General features: G+C 42.3%; 1 long non-coding RNA gene across 1 annotated transcript; it reads left to right on the forward strand.

The window, feature by feature from the left end:
• The first annotated feature begins 10371 nt into the window (after positions 1-10371).
• On the forward strand, positions 10372-19254 carry LOC145424823 (uncharacterized). The gene is made up of 2 exons (XR_013905725.1): positions 10372-13981; positions 14130-19254. It is a non-coding gene; the product is annotated as an uncharacterized LOC145424823 (long non-coding RNA).
• Positions 19255-26244: the final 6990 nt, after the last annotated feature.

Below are 26244 nucleotides of genomic sequence, written 5' to 3' on the forward strand. Positions count from 1 at the left end.
GTCCAAGTCTTCTGCTGATTCAGCATCACATTCATCTTTGCTCCTTGTTCTGCATCCCCACCATGGACTTCATTCCTTTCCAAGCCAGCCTTGAGTGTCCTTTATTCAGCTCATCCTCTGCTTTACTTTTATACCTGATTTTAGCTGCTTTTCTTCTCTCCCTCATAACAAGACAGCTTCTTCTGCCTGAGAACATGTTGGAGTGATTTACTAATCCAGGGATGATTTTTGGGGAAAATAGTTCCTGTTTTCAAAGTAATCCCCATTTTTCCCAGAATGAAATGTAAGTAGAAATAAATGATCTAAGTGAGAACATGAGCCTTTAAAAAGGCTCTTCTGAGGCTGCTGCCAGTGGTCAAAGCCTCCAACAAAGCTCTGTAAGTACATATGTGATCATAGCTTTAGCTTTTAAATGTTTATTCTAGTTAACACAGATCAGGTGGAACAACTCAAATAAAATATCAAAAATATTAAGTGGTCATCGGTACTCAGTTTGTTCAATACTGAATACAATGGAGCACAAATTGTCCACGTTTCTGAAATATTTCTGGGTGTAACTGTCACCAAAGTGCAATTTAGACCTGGCCTGTGGTTGTTATCTAAGTGATAATCATCAATTCTACTAAAACAAATACAAAATAAAGAAATTTGACACATTCTGTTGATATCAAAAGCACACTGAACAATTCAGTGTTGTTTTACTGCTGTTCTCTCTTCACTTCTTCTCCTCTGATTCTCTCCACATGTTGCTCTGCATCAGTGCTCAGTTTCCTGACAAAACAAGATGAAATATTGCTAAATATAATAGTATCTCATTACACTTCAACATAAGTGTTTTATTTTTGTAATTGTTTATCTGTTATTTTTCAGACTGAGTCACTGTGACCTGTCAGAGAGAAGCTGTGAAGCTCTGGCCTCAGGTCTCAGCTCTCAGACCTCTAATCTGAGACAGCTGGACCTGAGTAACAGTAACCTGAAGGATTCAGGCGTGAAGCTTCTGTCTGAAGGACTGAAGAGTCCACACTGTACACTGGAAACTCTCAGGTGAGATCAAGCATTTTTCTTTCATCAACTGACAGAATTAGCAGATTAATAATAAGGCAGTCCTCTAATAAGAGGAGATGTGGAGGTGTTTTGAAGGGCAACATACTCTTATGTTAACAAGACAGGAAGTAGTTCCTGGGAACTGCTTCCTTTGTTATTGTCTAAGTAGAAACATGATGGTGAAACAGTGATGAGTTTGCAGAGGTGAATCCACACAACACAACACAACAATGCTGTTGGGTGCTGAAAGCAGACTTCTCACAGATTCTGAGGCTGCAGGTTTCATCACTGTCCAACCAAAATTCACTGAACCAGCAGTAAATGAACGTCCAAAACTAAGCTTCATGTTTAAAAAACAGATGATCAGGGGGATTTGTGTTTACATCTTTTTTGTGTGATCTGTTCACCTGCTGTTTCAGCTGTTTGGTGGTTGTTGAGATGGTTTTGTGAACTTTTAGCTGAGATTCTGACGTTTCTGTAGATACCACACATGTCTAATTACTTTGTACAGCATGAATGGCCATAACGAGGTTTTTAACAGTAAGAAAAGTTGTAAAACGTAAGAAAATATAGTTAAAAGTCCAAAACCTTCTACGTCTGGTGGCTTGTGGTAAGGAGCAGATCAAACGAGTAAAGAATTACGTTATAATTATAAATGGCTTCAACAGCACATTCAGGTCTGTGAGACTCATTCAGACACTGAGCCGTGGCTCTGTGCTACATGCACATATTTCTGCATCTCTGCCATTCAGACACACTTTATATATAGTTTATTTTATGTAGGATTCAATACTGAACTGTACATTTAGTCTTTTTAAAGGCAGCAAGTTTTATTCAGTGTTTTCATAAAAGCCTTATTTTTATCCATTTACTGCTATTAGGAAGAACACGTGAGGTTTAAGACCTGGACCAGTTTGAAACCTTTTGTCCTCCACAGTGGAAAATGGGTGGAAATAAAAATGGGTCTCACTTTAGCCAGCTCCTAATTTTATCAGTTCTACTCTCAGCGTCTCCTGTATATCTCCTGTATAAATGTTGCACTCAGCTTTGTGGTCTCCAATATCACTGAAATGCAGCCAGATGCTGCTCATTTTGCCTTTTCACTCTTTCCTGACACGCTTGCATTTCAGTACAGCTCCCATTTCTCTGTGTACTGGTCTCTACCACTACCCTTGCTGTCTATGGGACATGTCCTCTTTCACATAATGGTATGATCCCAGTCTGTCTCTGAAAGTGTTTGGCCACATGGTTTGCTCATCAGAATAAAACCTCAGCCGTGCTCACATTGATTATCAGCAAGCCTGAAAATTCATCAATATTTGACATATGAAATTATCTCATGGGCTGGATTTGGCCCACGGGCCATATGTTTGACACCCCTGGTTTACACAGTTTGGTATTCAATGTACAAGTGAGTTAGCTCTCAGCTAACTAGCAGACAAGCTAACTGCTGGGACTGCGTCTTTCTAACAAGAGCGTCAGACACTCAGACTGGTTTCCTTTGTGGATGATGATGTGTTCTCACACTGATCCTTCATGCTGATGCTGCCATCCACCCACTGCTCCTGGATTCCTCATCATCATCTCCATCAGCCCTCACAATACTCCACCTTCTTCAGCTTCATGTTCAGCAGCCTGGATGGACAGTAATTCTTTCCATGGGTTATGGTGGGACATTGAGAGCTGAAGTCAAACAGCAGTGAGAATGAAAGACTGATTCATTTCTATTTAGTCTTGTGATGTGCAGCTTTGTTCAGAGCATTAAGGCCCAGCAAAGATTACTGAGGTCATAGAGTCCTGATGAAACCTGTGTGCTTATAGAAACTGAGACCAGATGAACCAGAATAGAAGGACATTAAAATGAAGTGTCAGCTACACAAAGGCAAAGCTATTCAGTTGTTGCTGTGAGTTATTTAAATGGAGGATGGAGTCAGACTTTAAGCTGCTGGACTCAGTCACTATATCCTGTTGTCCTCATAGAACCTGGACACACAGACTCACCTGTGACACAGTGACACACAGTGTGGGCTACACACACATTAGAAAGTGGATCAGTCACACTTGTGCAATCATTTGTTGTGCTGGGAAACCATGAACACTTTGAATCACATTAATGGCTTTGTTACAGCAACATTCAATCATGAGTTCAAAAGTAGTGCATTGTGTACTTATTTTAATAGTACTGCAGTATGAGAAGTGCAACATTCAGTGTGCAGAAACAGATCAGGTGCTTTCTAACAGCAGTGTTCCCTTTAACACAGCAGCAGTTCAAATATTTCTGTCAGTCTGAGCTGAAACATGAATCTAATCAAATATCAAATCAAAGTTCTTTGCCTCTGCCAGGACGTTAACATTTGATCTAGTTTTTTACAAAGTTCCCTCAGCGTCCAGAGCCACCAACATACCTTTGATCAACAGCAAGTGAACATTTATAAATGTGTGTTTGCAGAACAGGAAGCAGCAGAACTATTGTTCTGTTATCAGGCAGCAGCACAAACGCTCATCAGCTCATTTACTGTGCAGGACTTTGAGTGTGTGAAGTGTGTGTTTGTGCTGGATTTCCTTTGGAGAATCTCAGTCAGAAACCAGACAAAGAAAAACTCTTTCAACAGTCCAGGTTGAGTTGACAACATGAACTGCATTTATCTTCCTCTGACTGACATGTTCTTCCTCCTCTGCACCGAGCCAGCTGCTAAGACTCACAAGCTCATTGACATTTTCTGATGATAAAGAAACTCTCTTCTTCTGCACAATATGAGCAGCAACAGAGAAGAAGCTTTCACAGGTACAGATGTTGCAGCTGTGGCCAAGTACATGTGCTGCATGTTGGAGCAGCACTCTAATGGACAGGCCTCTGTACTGATGGTGGGCTCTGCTCTGTATCCACCACACTGTTCTCAGCTGAGTCTTCCTCCTGTTCACACTCTGATGAAGCACCAACAGGGCCAACTTCTTCTCTGGTGGCTCGGATGTTGTTGCTTCCACAGGTTTCCCTCCAACAACCCTCTGTTCCTGCAGTAAGTTCAGTAAGATCTGGGTAAACACTTGAGCTCCTTGAATCTGGCTCCAGCAGCAGTTTTCACATATACAATGTTGGCATTTTGCTTGCGTGTCTCCAGGTCTGTTCTGAATGTAGACTTGAATTTGACCACGTAGGCGGGGTCATCATCTGAGCTGTCCATCACCTGAGAGAGATGACAAAACACAGAATCACAGAGCATGAAACCAACGTTTCTCCTCCCAGAAGTTCAGTCACAGACCTGCAACAGAAACAAGAAGATTCAAATGACGCAGAGCTTTCATTTACTTATATCCACAAACATGTCCTCTACATATTCATGCTGTATTTACACACACATACAGAGGCTGTTTGTCTCTCACACACAGACAGGACACTGAGAAATACATCATGTTTAATAGCAGCTCATGTGTTACATCTGTAACAGCTGGTTCATGTTGTAACGCCGTGGCTTTCGTAGTCTCTCCTTTTTCTACAGCTCATGTGTTCTTCTTGTGATGCTGCGTCTTGAGGCTCATACATGCCGTCATTTGTTGATCCTAAGAACGTTCCTCAGACCGACTTCTTCAACAACAGATAACTTTAGTTGTATCAACACTGCCTCCTGGAACAGTTTAAAATGTCCATGTCAAAGATCTGCACCTGTCTCCATGTTTCTGTCCCTGCCCCTTTCTTTCTGTCCTGGGTCATGTGAGCGCTGCAGTAGTATTAGGCCCACCCTCAATGCTCTCATTGGCTGAGACGCATAATGACGCCCATTTCAAGCCAGCACTGATCAACATCCCTCCTGTGACCCATGGCTTTTATATTCAGAGCCAGTGAGCACTTTCACAATAATCATGATTTTAAAAACTGTGATTAAAATAATTGCTGACGTTAATCAGTTAATGAGTTAACGAGATTATAACAGGTTAAGTTGCCCTAATAATTAGACTTTGGTGACAAACTGATGTGATCTCCATGTTTCCTTTGTTGGACTGTGGGCGAGTGTCAGAACTGAATGTACTGAGTAACATGTAGAGTTTAAACATGTGTCAGTTCCAGTTTTAGAGCTCTAAAGTGCAGCTATCATGTTAGGAATATGTTAGGAATAGACAGGAACACTGAGCACACTGAGGTCAAATCTTTATTTTACCACTCGCTGCATTCTTGATGTTCATGAATTCAGCAGCTTCATGATTGTCTGCAGCATTAATCTCATATTTCCATTAAAAGTGTTGAATTTGACTGTTTGATGTTCTTTATGATCTCTGGCACCAGTTCATCTGTAGGCTGAGCTCAGTCCATCCAGTTAGTGAAATGATGTTTAAAGGTCTCCTTGTTCTGTGAGCGTACACAGATCCTGAAGCAGAAAGCCTGGGTTACAGAGAAATGATCATCACTGTGATGATGCTCATCATCTCTGACTGGGATTTGAGGTTTTGTCAAAGCAGCAAAGAAAGCCTGGCTATGTTGGACTGGGTGTGGAAGCAGCTCCCAGTTTGAGTTCAGGAGACAGACACCCTCTCTACTTTGAAGATCAGCTTCAAACTTTCCTTTTTGATAAAGCTTATAGTTAGAGCTGGATCAGGTGACCCTGAACCATCCCTTAGTTATGCTGCTATAGGCTCAGGCTGTTGGTGGACTTCCCATGATGCTCTGCTTTCTTCTCCCCTCTTTTCACTCCTGATGCTTTTATATGTCACTACTGCATGTCCTTAACTTTTGTCTCTCTGTTTTGTTCTTGTCTCTCTGAGCTCATCTCTTCTCTTTCCCCTCACCCTGCAACCAGTCATGGTAGATGCTCCTCCTGGAGCCTGTTTTCACTGGGAGGATCTTTGTGTCAAAGGGAGTTCTTCTTCCCACCATCAGCAAGTGCTGCTCACACTGGTGGCGGTTACCTTACACTGTTAAACAGCTTCAGATGACTGTTGTTGTCTGTTGGGTATTGTCACTTATAAATAAAGTTACAATGGATGGATAGATGTTATTGTGACAAAGAGAAAACAACTGTTGACAGATAGATTGTTGTTTTGTGTGTCTGCAGTCTGTCAGGCTGTCTGATCACAGAGGAAGGCTGTACTTCTCTGGCCTCCGCTCTGACCTCCAACCCCTCCCATCTGAGAGAGCTGGACCTGAGCTACAATCATCCAGGTCCCTCAGGAATGAAGCTGCTGTCGGCTGGACTGAAGGATCCAGGCTGGAGACTGGACACTCTCAGGTATGGAGAGAAAATCTGATAGAGGAGGAAGAGCTGGAAACATTTCCCGTGTCTTTCACTCACTTCCTGTTTGTTTCCTGCAGATGACACATGAACAATCACACATGCAGGAATATTTTCAGGGACAGACACACTAGTCTAGCTGGATAGTTCATGGATATTTATGTAGGGGGTCTCCAAGGAGTCTGTTTGCAGGAACATTTAGGTCACAGGTGTACCTGATATAGATACCAGTGTACCTAATAAAGTGTCAGCTAACATTTGGAAATGGAAGCTTAAATAATGACAAACTGTACATTCACAGCTGAATTCACAATAAATTTGTTCTGAAGTGCACATTTTTCTGTTATTGTTCTCAAACAACAGAATGAGAATGAAATATTGATTCTAACAGGGCCCATAAACAGCATTAGCTTAGCAGCATTAGCTTATCAGAGTTTCTATCATGGTCACAGAAATCTTTAGCAGAGAAAAGTGGCCTACTTAGCAATAACTGCTCAAGTTGTATAAAGAAAGGGAAAACAGTATTAGCATTAGCTGCTAATGGCAGCTTACTTAGCATAAACTCTTCACATCTTTATAATGCAAGGGAAAGGAGTCACTCATGGAAGCCTATTTAGCATTAACGTCTCACATCATTATAAAACAAGAGAAAAGGGTATTAGCATAAGCTACTAATGCTTATTCACCTCAAATTAGCTTTAGCTGCTAATGGTAGCCTACTTAGCATTAACTCCTCACTAATATAATGCTAATTCATATCAAATTAGCATTAGCTGCTCATATTGTTATAAGGAAAGAGAAAACAATATTAGCATTAGCTACTAATAGTTATTCAGCCCTAATTAGAATAAGCCTCTAAAAGCAGCCTACTTAGCATTAACTCCTCACATCGTTGTTACCCAACGGGAAAGAGTATTAGTATTAGCTACTATCATTTTTAATAAGTAAGAGAAAACAGTGTTAGCATTATTGAATAATGCTAATTCACACTAAATTAGAATTACCTATTTACAAGAGCGTACTTAGAATTAGCTGCTCACATTGTTAAAAAGTAAGGGAAAACAGTATTAGTATTAGCACATAATGCTAATTCACGTCAAAGTAGCATTAGTTAATAATGGCAGCCTACTTAGCATTAACTGCTCACTAATATAATGCTAATTCACATCAAATTAGCATTAGCTGCTCACATTGTTAAAAGGGAAAACAATAATAGCATTAGCTGCTAATAATTATTCACCTAATTAGAGTTAGCCCCTAATGGCAGCCTAGTTAGCATTAACTCCTGACATCGTTATAATGCAGGGGAAAAGGGTTACCATTATCGGATAATGCTAATTTACATCAAATTAACAATAGTTAATAATGGTAGACTTCGTATCACTAGCTGCTGTCATTCTTACAAAGCAAAGGAAAACAATATGAGCATTAGCTGCTAATGCTTTTTCATCTAAAATTAGCATTAGCCACTAATGGCAGCCTACTTAGCATTAACTCCTCACTAATATAATGCTAATTCACGTCAAATTAGCATTAGCTGCTAGCATCAGCCTACCTAGCACTAGTTGTTCACATTGTTAAAAGGGAAGAGAAAACGATATTAGCATTAGCTACTAATAATTATTCACCCCTAATTAGAATTAGCCGCTAATGGCAGTATACTTAGCATTAACTCCTCACATTGTTATAATGTAAGGGAAAAGAATTAGCATTATCTAATAATGTTGACCTTGGCCCACTGGAAAAGTTCAGAACTAAAGATTTAGGAGTGTTTCTCGATAGCTCTTTCTCATTTGAGAAACAAATAAATTCTGTTATTAAAACCAGCTGTAAGGTTTATATTGTTGATTGTCATTTATGCTTAGAAATATTTACTCATATATGCTTAGAGTTGTATAATTGATTGCATAATGATAGAGGATTGAGCCTTAGTAGTGTGTAAAGACTCTGTGTGCCTTCCAGAGTGCTCTGGCATGCACACACCACTTGGGGCCATGAGAGAGGTCGTACCCTCTCTTACTGATTTATGGTGTAGGACAGGGGTCTCAAACTCAATTTAGCTGGGGGCCGCTGCAGGCAGAGTCTGGGTGAGGCTGGGCCGCATTAGGTTTTCCACAAGAAAGGCATGGTTAAAAAATTCCAATCTTCTCAAATCTCTTTATTTTTATTTTTTAACACAAAATATGAAAAATAAATAAACAAATTAAGAATTAATAAGAAAATAAATCAATCTGTAATACATAAATAAAATAATAATAAGATGTTTTTAGTCAGTGAACTTGTGTGTATCTTTCAGGCTTCTATATCTGCTGTATTTAGATTGAAATGTCTGTATTAACAGTTCTATAACCTTCTTCTGAACATGAATGGAACACTGTAGAAAATGAACTGTTCTTCTGAACATGGCTTCTCTTGCCTACTCCTTGCTGCTAGAGACTAGAGATGGCACGATACCACTTTTTTATGTCCGATACCAATATCATAAATTTGGATATCTGCCGATACCGATATGAATCCGATATAGTGTTTTTTAATCAACAAAACTGTTTTTTAAATATCTTGCTGCATTTTGCAAGTCTGCAAGTTCATACTCAAGTTTAAAACAACAACTACACTAAAGCTATTCTGTTATACCTGTATACAAAAAAAAATTTCATAGTTCAGCAATACTGATCAATCTAATAAACTTAGACCTACACCATCCTCCCTATTCTGGTATTTTAAAGAGTACTTAGCGTAAATATTAAGCAACCTAACTAATAGGGTTCCAACTCCCAGCAACAACAAAAATAAATAAATAAAAAATAGGGAACCACCCCTCACGCTCCACCTCATGATGCTTAATCGACGTAATCAACCTTAATTTGATGCAGTGTGAAAAAAAAATGCACAGAAATCAATTACTTTTCAAGAAATATTAAATAGATTCAAGATCTTTCTTCAACAAAATTGCAGACTGCACAGATGGTACCTTCCCAAAGGAAAAAGTACTATAGCTTACTAGGGTATATATATTAGACTTAATAGTCACTATATACAGTAATTGACTTCTATTCATTTTACATCAAATTAAAACTTTGGGTGTCAGATAATTATTTATTAAAAGCTAGACATTTTAAATGAGAATAAGAAAGAAAAGTATGTCTTTGTGCCCCCTTTTCCCTGTTAATGCCCTATCGGCCCCCCTGGCTAAGCTTTGCTAGATCCGCCCCTGCACAGTTACCAGCCGTCAGCTACGTAGAAAAAGATCCTGGTGTAGAAAGTAATATTAAATAAATTGTAACAACAGCTTATCAAGTTTAAACGTGCTGCTGTTGTTCAGCCGCTGGTTTCCTCTTTCTGGTGCAAAGTGGACCAAAAACAAACAAGAGACACGGACTCGCGACAGAAAAGCCGATCAGCTGATCATTAAGCAGTTTCATGATTGAAGTAGCAGCAAGAAGAGGCAGTCGCTTGGTAAGCTTAACGTGGGAATGCTTTACAAACATTCAGAGATGGACTTACACACTTGCTTTACTTCTCTCGGGATAACTTTGTCGAAGATGAAATGCCGGGTTGCTAGCGAAGCTCCACATGCTATCCAGACCACCGACAGGTCCCGCATGCCACAGCCGCTCTATCACGTGATGCATACTGCTCCGACGTGCTAACGTTCTGAGGTGAGTTACGGCGTGTTGCAAGTTTTGTGAGGTGCTTTCGTGATATTTAATGGATCGGATTACATTTTTTATTTTTCTCCGATATCCGATCCAGTAATTTAGGTCAGTATCGGACCGATACCGATACGTAATATCGGATCGGTCCATCTCTACTAGAGACCTGGCAGCGTTTCCTCTCGCATAGCCGAGCCAGATTTGGCCGGAGGGAGGAAGCAGTTGCGACCCTCAGTATGTCTTGAAGATGATCATCCGTAAGTCTGGACCTGTACTTGGACTTATTGAAGTTCAAAGTGGAGAAGAGCTTTTGGCACAAGTATGTGCTACCAAAAGGGCACATGGTCCGCTTGAACATTCGGGAAAGCCGAGGGAAACTAGGGCTCAAGTCTCTCAAAAATTGTCCAAGCTTGTCTGCTTTTCCACTCACCTCCCTGAACTTTGCTTTGAGTTCAGAGTTGCACTGCAGCTCAATGAGCTCCATTTGAAGCACAGAAGGGGCATCTTGCACATCAAAGGAGAAGGGGTCCGCAAAAATGTGAAAGGTGGCTCTGTGTGTCTTGAAGTCAGCAAATCTGTGATCAAATTCCTCCTGTAGCCTCAAAATGACATCAACATACTCGTCAGCACTGAATGGTGTGCCTGCATCCACGAGAGCCTTGCATGCTGGGAAATGGCAAAGGTTTGTCTGAGAGAGCTGAGCTTTCCAGAGCGCCAGTTTTGTGGAGAATGCTCTCACGTTGTCATAGGCAGCACTGACAAGTTGCCCCTGGCCTTGTAACGTCTTGTTCAGTACATTAAGCTCATGTGTCATATCAACAAGAAAAGCTGAGTCCATGAGCCATTTGGGATCAGTTAGCACAGGAACACTAACTCCATCCTTCTCCATGAAGGCTTCACTTCTGCTCTCAACTCAAAAAGTCTCTTTAATACATTTCCCCTGCTGAGCCAACGTACCTCAGTGAAGTCGAGCACATCCCCATATTCTGACTCCATTTCCTCTAAAAAAGCACAGAACCTTCGGTGCTTTAAGCCCCTGGATCTGATTTGGTTGATGCATTTCACAACAATAGACATCACATTGTCAAACTTCAGGCATTTGCTGCAAAGGACCTGCTGATGGATGATGCAGTGCAGAGCAATGGCCTCCTCCACGCCTTCCTCTTCCAGTTTGTTTTGTGCCACCAGTCCATGTTTCCTCCCTGTCATTGATGGCGCTCCATCTGTTGTTATTCCAACAAACCTCTTCCATGGCAAACCAACATTCTCAATGGCATCACACAGCTTGTAAATATCTGCTGAGCGGTGGTCTGGCCATGCATTGGAATTACTGTGAGCAGCTCCTCCATCACTTCAAAACTGTCATCAACACCACGGACATACATTGGGAGCTGGGCAGTGTCGGTGATGTCTGTGGTCTCATCAAGAGCGACTGAGTATACACTGAAACATTTGGCTTTCTCACACAGTTGGTCATAAATGTCACTTGACAGGTCAGAAATGCGATCTGCTGCGGTGTTGGCAGAAAGGCTGATGTTGCTAAACTGACCTTTCTTTCCCGGACAGACTATATTTGCAGCCTGCAATATGCACTTTTAGACAAATGCACCTTCTGTGAATGGCTTCCCTGCTTTAGCAATCATCTCACTAACCACGTGGCTCCGACTGCTGCATTATTCTCTTTGGTTGCTTTCTTGGAGAAATCTTGCTGCCTCAGTAGATCTGTTTTAAGACTGGCAACCCGGTTCGCTCTCTCGTCTCCCTGGTATTTTGCATCCAGCTCAGCATGTCTAGTTGTGTAATGACGTTTCAAATTGTATTCCTTGTGCAGCGCAACTTTCTCTGTGCAAATAAGACAGGTCGGGGTGCCCCTGTGCTCAACAAAGAAATATTGCATTTCCCACTTTTCCTGAAATTGTCGGTGCTCATCACCAACCTTTCTCTTCACCGCAGGCTTTGAAAAAGACATGTTTGGGGCTATGTGACATTTATAATTCTACTTGGTGTCACTGTCGCATTGAAGTTTCAATCAAGCGTTTAGCCGACGGACGGGGAACGTCTCAACGCGTAGAGAACGTCATTTCTGCTTCTTTTTCTTGCAACCGTAGCACGGCGATCGGCAGATAAAAAGCCGGTAGCAGTCTCCTTTGTTTTTACGCTCGATGTTCATGTCTTTCATGACGACACGAACACCGTGGCGTTTGCAGATGGTAGAAAGTGCAGGGATAGCGAGCGCAAAAAAGGCGACTGCTCACGGCGCCGGGCTGTTGTTACAGGAGAAAGAAGCGGAAATGACACCGTGACATATAACAAATAACATCAGCTGTTTCTGATGTTAGTTGTTTTGACTGCTTTTACATTATATTGAAATATATGTAATGTTCATGTTTGCTGCAATGCAAACGCAGTGATGCAAATAAAAACATGGAGCCACAAATTACGGTGCGACCCTATAATTAGTCCGGGTTACCGGGGACTGTTGTTGCCGATGAACAGGTGTCGCTATGTGACTGCAGACTAAATTGGGCTGCATTGAGTTCATGACTTTTCTTTTATCCCGCCGCCTACGCATCACTGTGAGAGTTAATATGAGATCTCTCTCTGTGGAAAAATAACTTTAAATCCCACTGACGTGTGTATAAATCTATATACGTATAATGTCCCGCTGGGCAGCAACTTAAAAAAACAACTTTTTTTGAAGTGTTGTGAACGCAGCGCGCTGGGGCGAATGTCGGCGTTTGCCCAATAGAAAGGAGGAAGCCAGCCAGGCACAGGAAAGAAAGAAACACTCCAGGGCAACGCTGCTGGAACTTTGACTCATTGAGAAATGTTTCCCTGCTTGCATCAAGCCCGGCTGGTGTCCCCTGAGATCCATATCCCACCCTGATTGGTGGGTTAATTCAGCTCCGCCCACAACACTGTAAAGTGTCATACATTATCAAACTAACATTACATTTTCATATTAAGGTGGGGCCAAAAACTATCGTCCTGCGGGCCGCAATTGGCCCGCGGGCCGCGAGTTTGAGACCCCTGGTGTAGGAGGACACCTACTCTGTGTCTGGTTAAGTATAAGAGCCCTTTGTTAGGGGGACCACTGGACTCTTAGCACCAGCTTTGGGGTCACAGGGTCACATCTGGAACACACACAGACACACACACAGACACACACACAGACACACACACACACACACACAGACACACACACACACACAGACACACACACACACACACAGACACAGACACACACACACACACACACACACACACACACACACACACACACTATGCACAGACTGGTACTCTTTGTTCATACCTGTGTAAGACGTCATAATGAACTTGTGCATATTCATGTAAGCTCAATAAAGAGCAGTGTTACGAGGGAGCAGACGAGAGCGACTGAGGTCAAGTGAAGGAACGGCGCTGTCACAGTTCTCTCCCTCATCAATTGTCTGGTTCCAGCGGTGGGTCTGTGCTAGACGACCCATCACCAGCTTTTTCCACTGGTTACCAGTACGTGGTAGAATCCACTTCCAGATCTGGTTGTCTTTAAATCTGTGAATGGATTGGCTCCATCTTATCTCTCTTTAACAAAAGAATCCAAGTGGAGCCCTCAGGTCTGCAGATAAGCAGCTTCTGACCAGAACTAGACGTAAAAACAGAGGTGAGCTTTATCGATGGCTGCAGCCAAACTCTGGAACAGTCGCCCTTCACATCAGGTCGTCACCAACACTGGACATTTTTAAAAGCCGGTTGGAAACACATTTGTACTCTGTAGCTTTCAATCCTGACCAGTCTTTATAGTCATTACTGTGTATGTTTCCTATTTTCTCTCTACTCTGTGCAGCACTTTGGCTCAAGCTGTTTTTAAATGTGCTGATAAATAAATGTAGATTTCTTTGAATAAAACAGTGGAGCCGAGCTTTGAGCTCAGTGTGTAACAGTGTGTGTGTGAGAGCCATGTAATGTCCATGTGTGCATGCTGACTGTGCTGCTCTGACCCCCCTCCTCCTTTCAGGGTGGAGCCTGCTGGAGTCCGATGGTTGAGACCAGGTCTGAGGAAGTGTAAGTGTGTTTTTAATGGGATTCATGAAAACAAAGCAGCACACATTCAACCATCTTCATCATGTCAGGAGTCATCATCAAAGTGTCAATCAATGAACAGATGATGGATCAATAACTGCAGCTGGATTGTGTTTGTTCTCTCCATCAGATTCCTGTCAACTCACAATCGACACAAACACAGTGAACACAAAGCTCCAACTGTCTGACAACAACAGGAAGGTGACACATGTGAAGGAGGTTCAGTCATATCCTGATCATCCAGACAGATTTGATGTTCATCAGCTGCTGTGTAGAAATGGTCTGACTGGTCGCTGTTACTGGGAGGTCGAGTGGAGAGGAAACGTTTATATATCAGTGAGTTACAGAAGCATCAGAAGGAAAGGAGGCAGTAATGACTGTGTGTTTGGATACAATGATCAGTCCTGGAGGCTGAGCTGCTCTGATGATGGTCCTCGTTATGTCTGGCACAATAACAGACAAACATCCATCTCCTCCTCCTCCTCCTCCTCCTCCTCTGTCTCTAACAGAGCAGCAGTGTATGTGGACTGTCCTGCTGGCACTCTGTCCTTCTACAGAGTCTCCTCTGACACTCTGATCCACCTCCACACCTTCAACACCACATTCACTCAAACTCTTTATCCTGGGTTTACAGTCTGGTATCCTGGTGCCTCAGTGTCCCTGTGCTGAGTGGAGTGTAAAGAGTGTCTCCTGTTACAGAAACACTCTGACTGTTGAACAGATAGTTCAGTCTGTACATGTCTGTCTCTTTCACTCACAAACACGTTTTCAGATTCATGGATTCAATCAGTTGATGTTTGAAACTCTTCTAAATGATTCCTTGTAAACTTCTTCAGTCACAAACAAACAGGAAGTGATGTCACATGTGTTCCTGTCCACACAGCAGAATGAGTCTATTGCTGACTGTTGTCGTGTCCAAATTCATGGGCTGCATTCTCCTGAGGCCGCATTTGTAGACCGATTACGTCACAGCGACGCGCCGAAGGCTGTCCAAATTCGTAGACCCCTCCGAATGCAGCCGACAAATGCGTGCTCCTTTTTCCGAATTTGAAGGATGGGTCGGGTGTGTCCTTCGTGGCCCACCATATCCCAGAATTCATAGCGCGGCCCAGCCAAGCTCCAGTTTCCGGCTAATGGCGGCCGCTACTAAGTTTTAAAATTACTCTTATTAATCTTTCTGGGTCACAAAATAAACTTTTAACATATTTTCAGGCGAGAAAGTAGCTGTGTAAACATCAAATATCTGCTCGGTTTATCAAGATATCGCATCTTTGCTAAAGTGCTGCGACGTTTTCGGAGACGTCTGCTACCCACCAGCTCGATAGCTAGCCGGGAGCTCGAGGGTTACTGATGCGGCCGAGAATGGCACAACTCCCGGCACATCATTTTCAGATCACCGCGGACTTTCGCTGCTCGGGTTAAACGTTGTCAGCCGGTGATCAGCTGTGATCAGCTGATCACGGGGCCGGGGTTAAAAGAGACATCATTCTCTTCGTGTCAGGAGCTCCGAAACTCTGCCGACGTCAGTCTCCGCCTGATTCAGCAACCGTGAGTGATTATCCCTTCAATCCTTTTTCTCTTCCCGGCTCCGCTCGCTCTCTGTCGGTAACGACCGTTCCGAAGCCACGCTTCGTGCACTGATCATTACTAGAATAACTGTGTGCCTGCTCCAAACCCACCGCTAACCTTCGCCGCGCTTGGGTCTAGCCAACACGCCACACGGGCACGCCGAATTACTGTGTGTAACCCGCCCGGCCGTGACAAACGTAATATATAAGTCACTTAGACAACCTAAAAATGTTATTGTTGGGCTTTTTTTCAGTGTTTTGTTTGTTCGTGAGTAAATCGGTTTGGCTGAGATTAAAGTTATTAGATTAGATAAAATAAAACTTTATTAATCCCCCGGGTGGGTTCCTCCTTGGTTTTTACACAGCTGACTAAACGTCAAACAGAAAACTGATTAAACAGAAGTGTGAGATGGCCGAGAGTTTACTCCAGTGTCCTGTTATATTTTAGACAGCACGGAGCAGACGGCTGAGTTTATTAAACTCCACCGAGACAGCGGTGACGCTAATCAGAAGGCTAGACCGTCCAATTTCACGGCCGTTTACTTCCGGCCTACCCGATCTTCTGAGGACCCGGCCCACGTAGACCGCGAAGGCCGGGTCCTCGGGAGAATGTAGCCCATGAATTTGGACACGACCAGTGATGTACAAACAGAGTGAGCATTTCTGAGGCCCAAAATAAACTGAGTAGTTCACTGAATGAACAATGGACTGTGAGCTCAGTTCCTTCATCATTAGTATGGATTATATATGTATATGTATTATATTAGTATCATATATATCAGGTGCTGCTGCTTTCAGTCATTGTGCAAATGTGCTGTTTGTAAGCTTGTAAAGCTGCAGTCAGCTGAGACTGAAGAAGTCACCTGATCAGTGAGCAAACGTTTCTGAAAACGTCCAGATGAACAGAATCAACCTTTTGGGATCAGCCAGCAATGCAGCATCATTGTTGTTCAGCTTCAGAGGTTTGCAGGAATGAACTGATGACCAGAAACAGCTGCAAAGTCCAAGAAAATACCAGCTGGAGTTCAGCTGCATTTGAAGAAGTCAAAGAAAAGTAAGGATGGCAAAGGGCGACGTTTTCTTCCAAAGAGCTGCAAACATGGTCGACGCCTCATTAGAAGAATCATCTGGACATTTGTGAGGAACTCTAACCAAGAAAGCAACGTCACACAGATCCAACAGACAGTTTCCATGACTGCAAGTGTTGAGTGGAAAAATGCTACATTGCATTATTGCATCCTCTCACCACAGGAGGCGCTGTTGGCACCACTGATTGCTGATCAGCTGTTCTCTGATGATCTGATTGATACTGTGAATAACGGGACTCACTGAACTCTGTGACACAGTGAAGATTACAGAGTTTAACTTCACCCTTTAAGACTGACCACAGAACCAAGTCCGCCAGAGCTTTTGTTATATTTTTACATGCTGTGGAGCCATTTGTGGGAGCATTTCAAGTTGCTATACATCAATACAACTGTTATAGCCCTAATTTTAATAATATGTATGCATTAAGTCCATAGTAACTACATAAACTGCAAAAAGAAGCCTCTGCTCATCCATCTCTGTGTGTATCAGGATACATTTGGTTCATAATACACAGAAAAATCAGAGTTATTACCTGTAATAAATGTGAAAGATTCCTGCAGTGATAACCAGGCAGGACTGAAACACATCCAAGCTGTCACCACGGTAACAGCACCGCCTATCCACAGGTGAGGGGAGGAGCAAAAAGAGGGACTTTGACCATTTTATACTAAAAACACTCAACTAATGTTTCTAATATGAAACAAATAAGCCCACATTAATGTGAGCGTTTATTAAATAATAATAATGATGATTTCCTCCTGATCTCATTTCCACAGCAGAGAAAACTGTGGTGTATATTGAGGTGGAGGGTGTGGTCTGTGGCTCAGGTGTAGAGTGAGGGTGGGGTGCACCACAGCAGCATGCTGGGACTGCTGAGGGTGGAGGAGGGAGTGATGATGACATCAGAGCTGCAGCACAGAGACCAGTGAACACACAGTCTGTTCATCTTTGCATAGATACAATATACAGCACAATATTGAATGACAGACACGCTGTGGGAGCTTCCACAGATACACTGACGTCAGCATCCAGAGTCCTCCTGCTGCTCCCCCCTCAGAGCCCCGTGATCAGCACCAACACATTCAGTTAGATGACAGAGTCCAGCTGCAGCTAGAATCAGCTCCCCTCTGTGAACAACAGCACAGCGTCAGTGTTTCACACTCAGTGAAAGGAGGAAACAGCAGAAGAACACCATGTGTGCTACGTTTCCCAGGACACACTACAAACTGCACAAATACAGAGCAGCACGTGGAAGGACCTGGAGCTGCATTTACAGAGCTGCAGACAGCGTGATGTCCTGTATGGACAGGTGGAAGGAAGCAAGTCCTCAGCTGGAACACTCGTGTTTGTCCACAGACAGGAAACACAGCAGGAAACTTCCTCACAGAAGTGCAGCTCATGGATAACACACTTCCTGTCAGTCAGAATGAGGCTGCAGCCAAACACAGAAAGGTGTTTTTGTCCAGATGAGCCCAGAGAAGAAACACGAGTGTTCACAGACATCAGAAGCTCAGAGAGGTGAAACATGAGGTTGGAGTCCTCGTCAGCATCCAGAAGAGCTGCTGTGAAACCCTGAGTACTCATGACAGACTCTGATGGCACAAACACATCATGATTCAAACAGAAAGACAAACATGGAGCTCCTGATCCTCCTGCATGAGAACAAGCTGACATGAGCGCTGTGTCTGAGAGTGTCTCCCTGTCACAGTGACAATAACACAGCTGCTGCTCACAGTCATTAAACTGACCTGAGGTCAGCTGTGCTCCTTACATATGAACCATGTGACCTCACATCAGTGCTGTGGATGACTGTAGTCATAGAAGAGTAGAGCTGTAGCAGGTGGTGTGAGGAGGAGGTGGTGTATTCTAGTTAACGCAGTACTGAAACACTCCAGCAGAGGGCGCTGTTAAGTCCTTATTGTAACACAGTTACTGTGTGCAGTTAGACTTCATACATAATCTGCACTTATTTCCATCAGACATGCTGTCAGGAAATGATTGGTTTCTATTGATTCTACTTCCTGTTGACTCGTTTGATGACAGTGAAACAATCACAGCTGATTGTGTGATGATGTAAACTGTCACTGTTACATTCAGTGTGTGTGACATAATGTTAGTGCAGGCTGATAACAGCCTGGTTCTGTTAGAAACACATGAACGTGTCCATAGATCAGTGTGTGTTTAACATGAGAGCTTCAGCCCTGCTGATGTGTTAAATAAAGACATGCAGGAAAACTGATGAGACTCTGAAATAACTCTTTATATTTATAATGTAACTCTGCATCAAAAGAACAACAAAGGATCCCAGACAGGTTTCTGTGAACAAAGACCATTCTGATGTTTCTGTGTTTCTAACACTTTGACATTATTAGTAAACAGACTGCAGTGAGCAGCATTTATAAAGAGCTTCTATATAAAGATATGACAGCTGTTTGACAAGTTTATCACTCTGTGTTTGGACCTGATCAGTCCAGCTGTTTACTTGAAACATGTTCATTTACCTGTTCTGTTATATTCATGTTCTTGTCTCTGTTGAAAACACATTTTAATGTCCCTCAGATTTTTCTCCCAGATGAATAAATATAAAAATGACACAAACTGACTGCAGCTACTTTTTGTCCTTTCTGTCAAAAACCTTCATGTGACTCATGAGAGACACGTTTCAGCTGTTTGTGACAGATCAGAGGCCAACAAGTCATTTATAACACTTTCCATCATTGTTTAAAGTTCTCAGTGTTTCTGTGTTGCTGCGTATAGGATCTCCCAGCATCATCACTGTGCTGTCCAATCATTGTGTGCGAGGTTACCCTTATAGTGCGATGTGTGTTTGCACAAAGAGAAGCATGTGTGTCAAATATAAATAAGCACAGAACAGAAACAGCTGCTCGTTTCTTCTGTTTAGAGTCAAGTTAGTGTTTTGTGTCTTTGTTTGAGGCCTGATGTCGAGCAGAGGTGTGTGTAACTGCACTGCTCTGTTATATGTGTGAAGTGTGTGCTTCTCTTCAGCATCATCTTTGTCACTGCTGATTCCTTTGTGTCATCATGTGTTGAGAAGAGAGAACAGTTATAACGGAGGAGCAAAAGGAAGCCCTGAAATCTGCATCAACAAGGAAGTGTTGGCTCACCAGTGATCCCAGCAGAGCCACTGGTTTGGCTCCAGTTGTTCTAGATTCAATGATGTTGTTGCTACAGATACATGTCAGCATCTTTATTGAATTTAATATGAAGCAGAAATGGTGTCATTAGGAGAAGAAGAGGAGAACAAGTCCGGCGAGGAGGCAGCAGCTCTTAAAGATGAAACAGCAGCTCAGCCCTGAGCTCAGAGAGCTGCACATGAAAAAGCTCCTCAAGCAGATCCTGTCAGAGGTTTGTCATCAACAGGAGGAACTGTTCACATCATAGGATGAAGATGCTGTCAGCTGGATGAAGAAGGTTATTTAATGCAAACGTTCACACTGAAGTCAAACTGTTGTCGTGTTGAACAGATTCATGTACTGATCATCTCCAGAATGTTAGAAGAGCTTCAATGAATCATTAGAAACAACTTACAGCTGCACAGCTGTGTCAAACACATCTGTGTGTCATTGTGGGATTGTTGTGTTTCTACATGTGACACACGTCTAAAACATGCACACAATCTGAACACAAACAGGGACTCATGTGTTCCCACAGCCAGATGCTGAGAGCCATTTCCTTGTAGTCCTGTGTCTACATACATGAACCATTAGATGTTATTGGAATGATTGTCAGCTCTGATAGTTTCATGTGTGTTTAGCTGGACGCTGTTTGATCCTCGACATGTTTAAAGGTGTCCAGTCCTGAGACACTGGGGCTGGAAACAGCTGTGATGTCATTGGACTGTCACACAGACAGAAGTGCATGAAGTGAGCAGCCGAGGAGCCGCTGATGTTTTGGATTCAACAGCATTTGAAAGGTCGACACAGACACATTTGCACACAGAAAGCTGAATCTGTCATATGCCACAGTGAACTCACTGTTCAGTGTTTTTCAGGAAGCTTCTTAACTGCCTCTGCTGCCAAACAAGCAGCTGATGTCCTTGAGAAGAAGCTGAAGAAGTCTTCAACAACAAATACAGGAAGTGGACTTTCAAATACTAGATTCACTTTAGACTCACAGAGAAATGACTCAACCAGCTGTGTTTGACCCTATGAAAGGTCAGTGTGTGTCTGCACACAGACTGTTGTGTTGGACTGTTATTCAGTTGTCTGCTGAATGTTTTCAAATGTCTGCATCTCAGCTGTGATGAGGCTGGGGGTCATGGGAGGCCACCGTAGCAGCCTCTTCAACATCATGACATCATCATAAATGCTGCTGGACTGTCTGATGGGCTGACGGTGAAAAAGCCGTCGGGAAGGAAACAGAAGACATTTCAGAGGCTGCAGCAGATTTCTTTGATTCGGGGCCTTTTTCAGCTTTATTGGACAGAGCAGTGAAGATAAGTGACAGCAAAGCAGAGAGAAAGGGGGCGTGGCCCGGGTCAAAGCCAGGCCAGCTGCTCTCCACCTCGTGGTCACCTGCTCATCCTAGTGAGCTCCACCAGCAGCCCTTTCACACACTTTACACTGTCAAACACTGTGTGTGGACCTCAGCTAACAACAGGCTACATTTAAGTCTGGACTACATGCTTTTATATTGTTGTTATTCCATCAGCAGCTCAACATCATGAGCAGCTTTGACATAAAGACATCAAACTCAAGCTGACTTTAAGCTACCTTTAATACAGGGGCTCAAAAACAACAACATCTTTATTATATATCAGGACAGAAAGTCATTTCATCTCAAAGGGAAACAGCTTTATTTGGAATAACCAGCACTATCAACTGGTTTGGGATCTCCACCAGTTTCATGTCTTTGCAGCTTCTCCAACAAAGTTCCTGTAAAATCAGCATGTTTGTCTTTATTGGTTTGATAGTGATTGATTATTCAGTCCCAATCTGCTGTCATCTAAAGAACAAAATGATGTTTCTATGAGTCACAAAGCTCCAGATGTTGTCGGCTTCACAAAGAAAACAAAGAACTTAAACACAAAGTGTTTGGAGCCAAAATGTTCCCAAGCTGCTCTTTTTGAAATGGCAGAGGTACAGTGGTGTCTAACAGCACACTGTGGAAGGCAAACATGTTATTGTTGGATGAAACTTCATGAATCCTTTGTAGATTTGAGCTGTTGGAGCCTTTCTTTTCTCTTCAGGTGTACAGATGCTGAGGAGGCAGGTGAAGCAGGTGGAGCTGTTGTGATGCTGCAGAGGGTGTGTCTTAGTAACTCTGTGAGGCAGAACTGGATCCAACATTGTGGATGTGTTGATGTTGGAGCCATTAAGAGTCTCTGGCCACACTGTAGGATTTCCCTTTGATCCACTGTGGGGGCATTTTGGAGTCTGTCAGTGAAACTCTTCATGTTTGTGTTTGACTCCAGTTTATAGAAACACAGAAATGTGTCATGCTTTTGTTCGGCCTCCACAAATACACACATTTGTTCATTGGTTGGACTTTTTGGAAGGAGACACATTGAAAACCATGTTAATAAGATCTTGTTGTTTCCTGTGGATCCGACACAGAGAGTGGACTTCAGACAGAAAGCGTGGAAGAGATTTTAGAGGCCGTGTGTGGCAACAGGAAGTTTCTGTGTGTTTGCTGATCTTACATGTGGAAAACAACACGTGATGTTTGTGAAGTTCTACAATGATCATTGTTCTCACAGCATTTTGAGTGGGAACAGTTCAAACTGGGAGTAGTGGGAGTTATTTACTGATTGAAACAAGCTGAATGTTTCTGTGACGATGAAGATCAGCAGCTCAGCTGATCAATGAACTGACATCTATCAGTCGTTTCATGAGATGAAGTCATCAGCAGACATTTGTTCTGACTGTGTGATGAATGTCAGAACGTCAGGGCTCTGCTTTAGTCACTGCTTGATGATCATTGGCTCATTGTTGAATCCAGGGGCCCAGTCTGACCTCTGACCTTTGCTGCAGGTCTTCTGTGTTATCTCCACTTTCATGTCTGATCTTCTGCTGTATCGTCCAAAATAAACATCTGGATCATTTCCAACACTTCAGCAGATCTTTAGTTTGGGCAGTGCAGCACAGAATAACACATATTGTACTATACTGCCCACTTCCTGATCTTATTGGATCTGTGTGTGAGGTTGGTGAAGGAAACACATGTTTACTGAGTGAGTCGCTGCCATTAGGAACTAGTTTTTATATCACAGCCTGGAAATCACACAGGACCATTTCTGCAAGTGAAAAGTCGTCATTGGAGGAAAATGATTGTGTAGTTTGTGCGACTGAAGAATTGTCCCAACTACATGTGCTGCTGACCTTTGACCTTTCCTTTAGGTGCACAGAGGAGTCTGTGGAAACATCCAGAACTGAGGCAGTGCTACAGATGCTTCAAATAAAGTGGTGTATTATCCATGTTTTCTATGGATCACATCCAGTATCCTGATCTAACGAGCCCCCTTTGTGTGGATTTTAGAGCCTCTGACTTTTGCTGCGTCTCATTTCAAGCACAAGAGCAAGAAGTGGATGAAGAAATGGGGCGAGTGAGGTCAGTGTGGTGCACGTCAGCTGTGCTCACACATGCTTTCACAAAGAACATGTGTGTTCATCGGCAGCATTAAGGTGCACTTTAGTCTTCATAATAATAAAGTATTCTGACTTTATTCTTCTGAATCCTCACAGTCATGTTGCAGCTCTGCTTTGCTTTAAGAAAATGTTCTACCAGGATGTTACTTTCCTAAACGTGTTCTCCAAATGTTCCAAAGACTTTGTTCTAAGTAGTTCTACATGATGAAACATCCACACTAAGTTTAAGAAGGACACACAAACACCATCTGTCCTTTCATCATGTGTACAAACGTGTTCAGATGTCAAATGTACCGTGAATGGATGCAAATGTGGATCGTTCCAATAAAATGAGACAGTTTTGTAAGTGGATCACAGTCTGAAGTTCATTAAAACCTATAAGAACATGTTATTCAAACCAATTTTATCCAACAGGAAGAAGCATCAGGGGAACAGGAAACATTCAAACATGTTTACTGTAAGAACTGCACAAAGGAAGGAAACACAATCCTACACACGAGCACTTTAAAATGGACATTTAGCTTTTCAAACATCAGGGAGCTGCAATAACAACACTGTGCCCATTCTGATCAGACTGAAAGATTTATAGAGATTTATCCATGTGCTGGAAAAGGATTTGATATCAACATAGATGCAGATTAGCAGGAGCATTTTCTTCATATTGATTTAGAGTTCAGTACCAGGAATATGTAGAATTAACATCTGTGTGCATGACGAGTGATGAAAATTCAAAGTCAGGCTTTCAAAGGATGTCAGAATTGGTGTCTCTATCTGTGACTGTCCCAGAGGAACCTACCTGAGGGATTATTACAGATCTGTCTATATAGAAAGACTTGCATTGATTCACAGTGTACAATTCTTTCTAATCTATTAACATCTTCCTCCAAATCCTGTTTCTGCTGTTTAATGACATATGTCTGAATACACACAGTGGAAAAATGTCAGTTTTAGTTTTACTGGATCTCAGTGCAGCATTTGATACAGTTGACCACAACATATTACTCAAACGACTGGAGAACTGGACAGGTCTTTCAGGAACTGTACTAAACTGGTTCAAAACATACTTAGAAAACAGGAAATACTTTGTATCAATAGGTAACTTCACATCTGAGCAGACAAGTATCACATGTGGAGTTCCCCAAGGTTCCATCTTGGGACCCTTTCTGTTTAACATTTACATGCTCCCACTGGCACAGATTATAAACAACAACAAAATAAACTATCACAGCTATGCAGATGACACACAAATATATATCACAATGTCACCAGGAGACCAAGGCCCTGTACAATTTTCTCCAGCTAAACAAAAACAAAACTGAGGTAATAGTCTTTGGCGCCAAAGAAAAACGATTACAGGTCACCAGAGAACTTCAATCTATACATCTAAAAACCACAAACCAGGCGAGAAATGTGGGTGTAGTGATGGATGCAGACCTAAACTTAGAAAAACACATTAAGACAATAACAAAGTCAGCTTACTATCACCTCAAGAATATATCAAGGATAAAAGATCTGATGTCTCAACAGGACCTGGAAAAACTAGTCCATGCATTCATCTTTAGTAGGCTTGACTACTGTAACAGCATCTTTACAGGTCTACCTAAAACATCAGTCAGACAACTACAGCTCATTCAGAACTCTGCTGCTCGAGTCCTCACTAAGACCAAAAAAGTGGACCACATCCGTCCAGCTCTGAGGTCTTTACACTGGCTGCCTGTCCGTCAGAGGATAGACTTTAAAGTTCTGATGCTGGTCTATAAAGCTCTGAATGGTTTAGGACCAAAATACATCAGTGACCTCCTGACCCAGTATGAACCTTCCAGATCCCTCAGGTCATCTGGATCAGGTCTTTTATCAGTTCCCAGAGTCAGAACCAGACACGGAGAAGCTGCATTCAGCTTTTATGCTCCTTATATCTGGAACAAACTCCCAGAAAGCCTCAGATCAGCTGAAACACTCAGTTTATTTAAATCCAGGTTGAAGACTCACCTGTTCTCAGCTGCATTTGAATAAAGCACCAAATCCACACTTTTAAGCTTAAATTTCAAAACTTACATTTAACTACTGATTTTATCTACTGTTCTGATCTGTTTTGATTTTATATACTGTTTTGTTTGTTTGTTTGTTAATTAGTTAGTTTGTTTGCTTGTTTTAATCAATTTTAAATCATGCTTTTTATTTGTTTTTGTTTCTAATGTCTCTGTAAAGCACTTTGAATCACCTTGTTGTTGAATTGTGCTATACAAATAAACTTGCCTTGCCTTGCCATCAGAAGGGCTCAAACCTCCTGCTGTTTCTACTGGACCATAAATTCTACTTTATGATCATCTTCAAAAATAAAAACGTGAGTTTATTTGTGAACTCTGTGAAATGTGTCTGATGTTTAGTTTGAACCAATCCTGTGTCAGCCGCAGCCACATCATTGCCACACATACAAATGGGTGCGTTCCTGTTTAGACCTGCTGGCTGTCAATGGGCTTCATTCCATTTCAGACTGCCGGTGGTCGGCTGTGATCTAAACTCAACATGGCTCCTGTGTTAGAAGAGCCTCTGATTTTAAACTTTGCACATTTAATAGTTTCTTTCCAACACTGTGGAGCTACCAGCCCAGTATATGTAGCCACAGTAGATGGAGTTATCAAGCTGACTGACAAATATCAGGACTCATGTGATCCCTACATGTGGACCTTTCACAGATGGATCCAAGTGCAGATTCAACTCTGCATCACATTTGACTTCAGCTGTTACACACTTTCTAGCTGTGTCACTTCCTGCTTTTTGGATCAGATAGTTTATCCATGACCACAAATGTTTGGCTGCATGTTTTTATCATCTATATTTCCAGTCTTCATACAGCCGATATTTCATGTGAACTCCAACCTGCCAGCTGCCATCATGTTTTCAGGGTTCATTCAGTGTTGAAATGTAGGACAAACAGCAGCACATGTTCTCTAAATGTTTGCAGTCATTTTAAATGAAG

Source organism: Astatotilapia calliptera, chromosome 3 (assembly GCF_964374335.1).
Source record: "Astatotilapia calliptera chromosome 3, fAstCal68.1, whole genome shotgun sequence".
NCBI lineage: Eukaryota > Metazoa > Chordata > Actinopteri > Cichliformes > Cichlidae > Astatotilapia > Astatotilapia calliptera.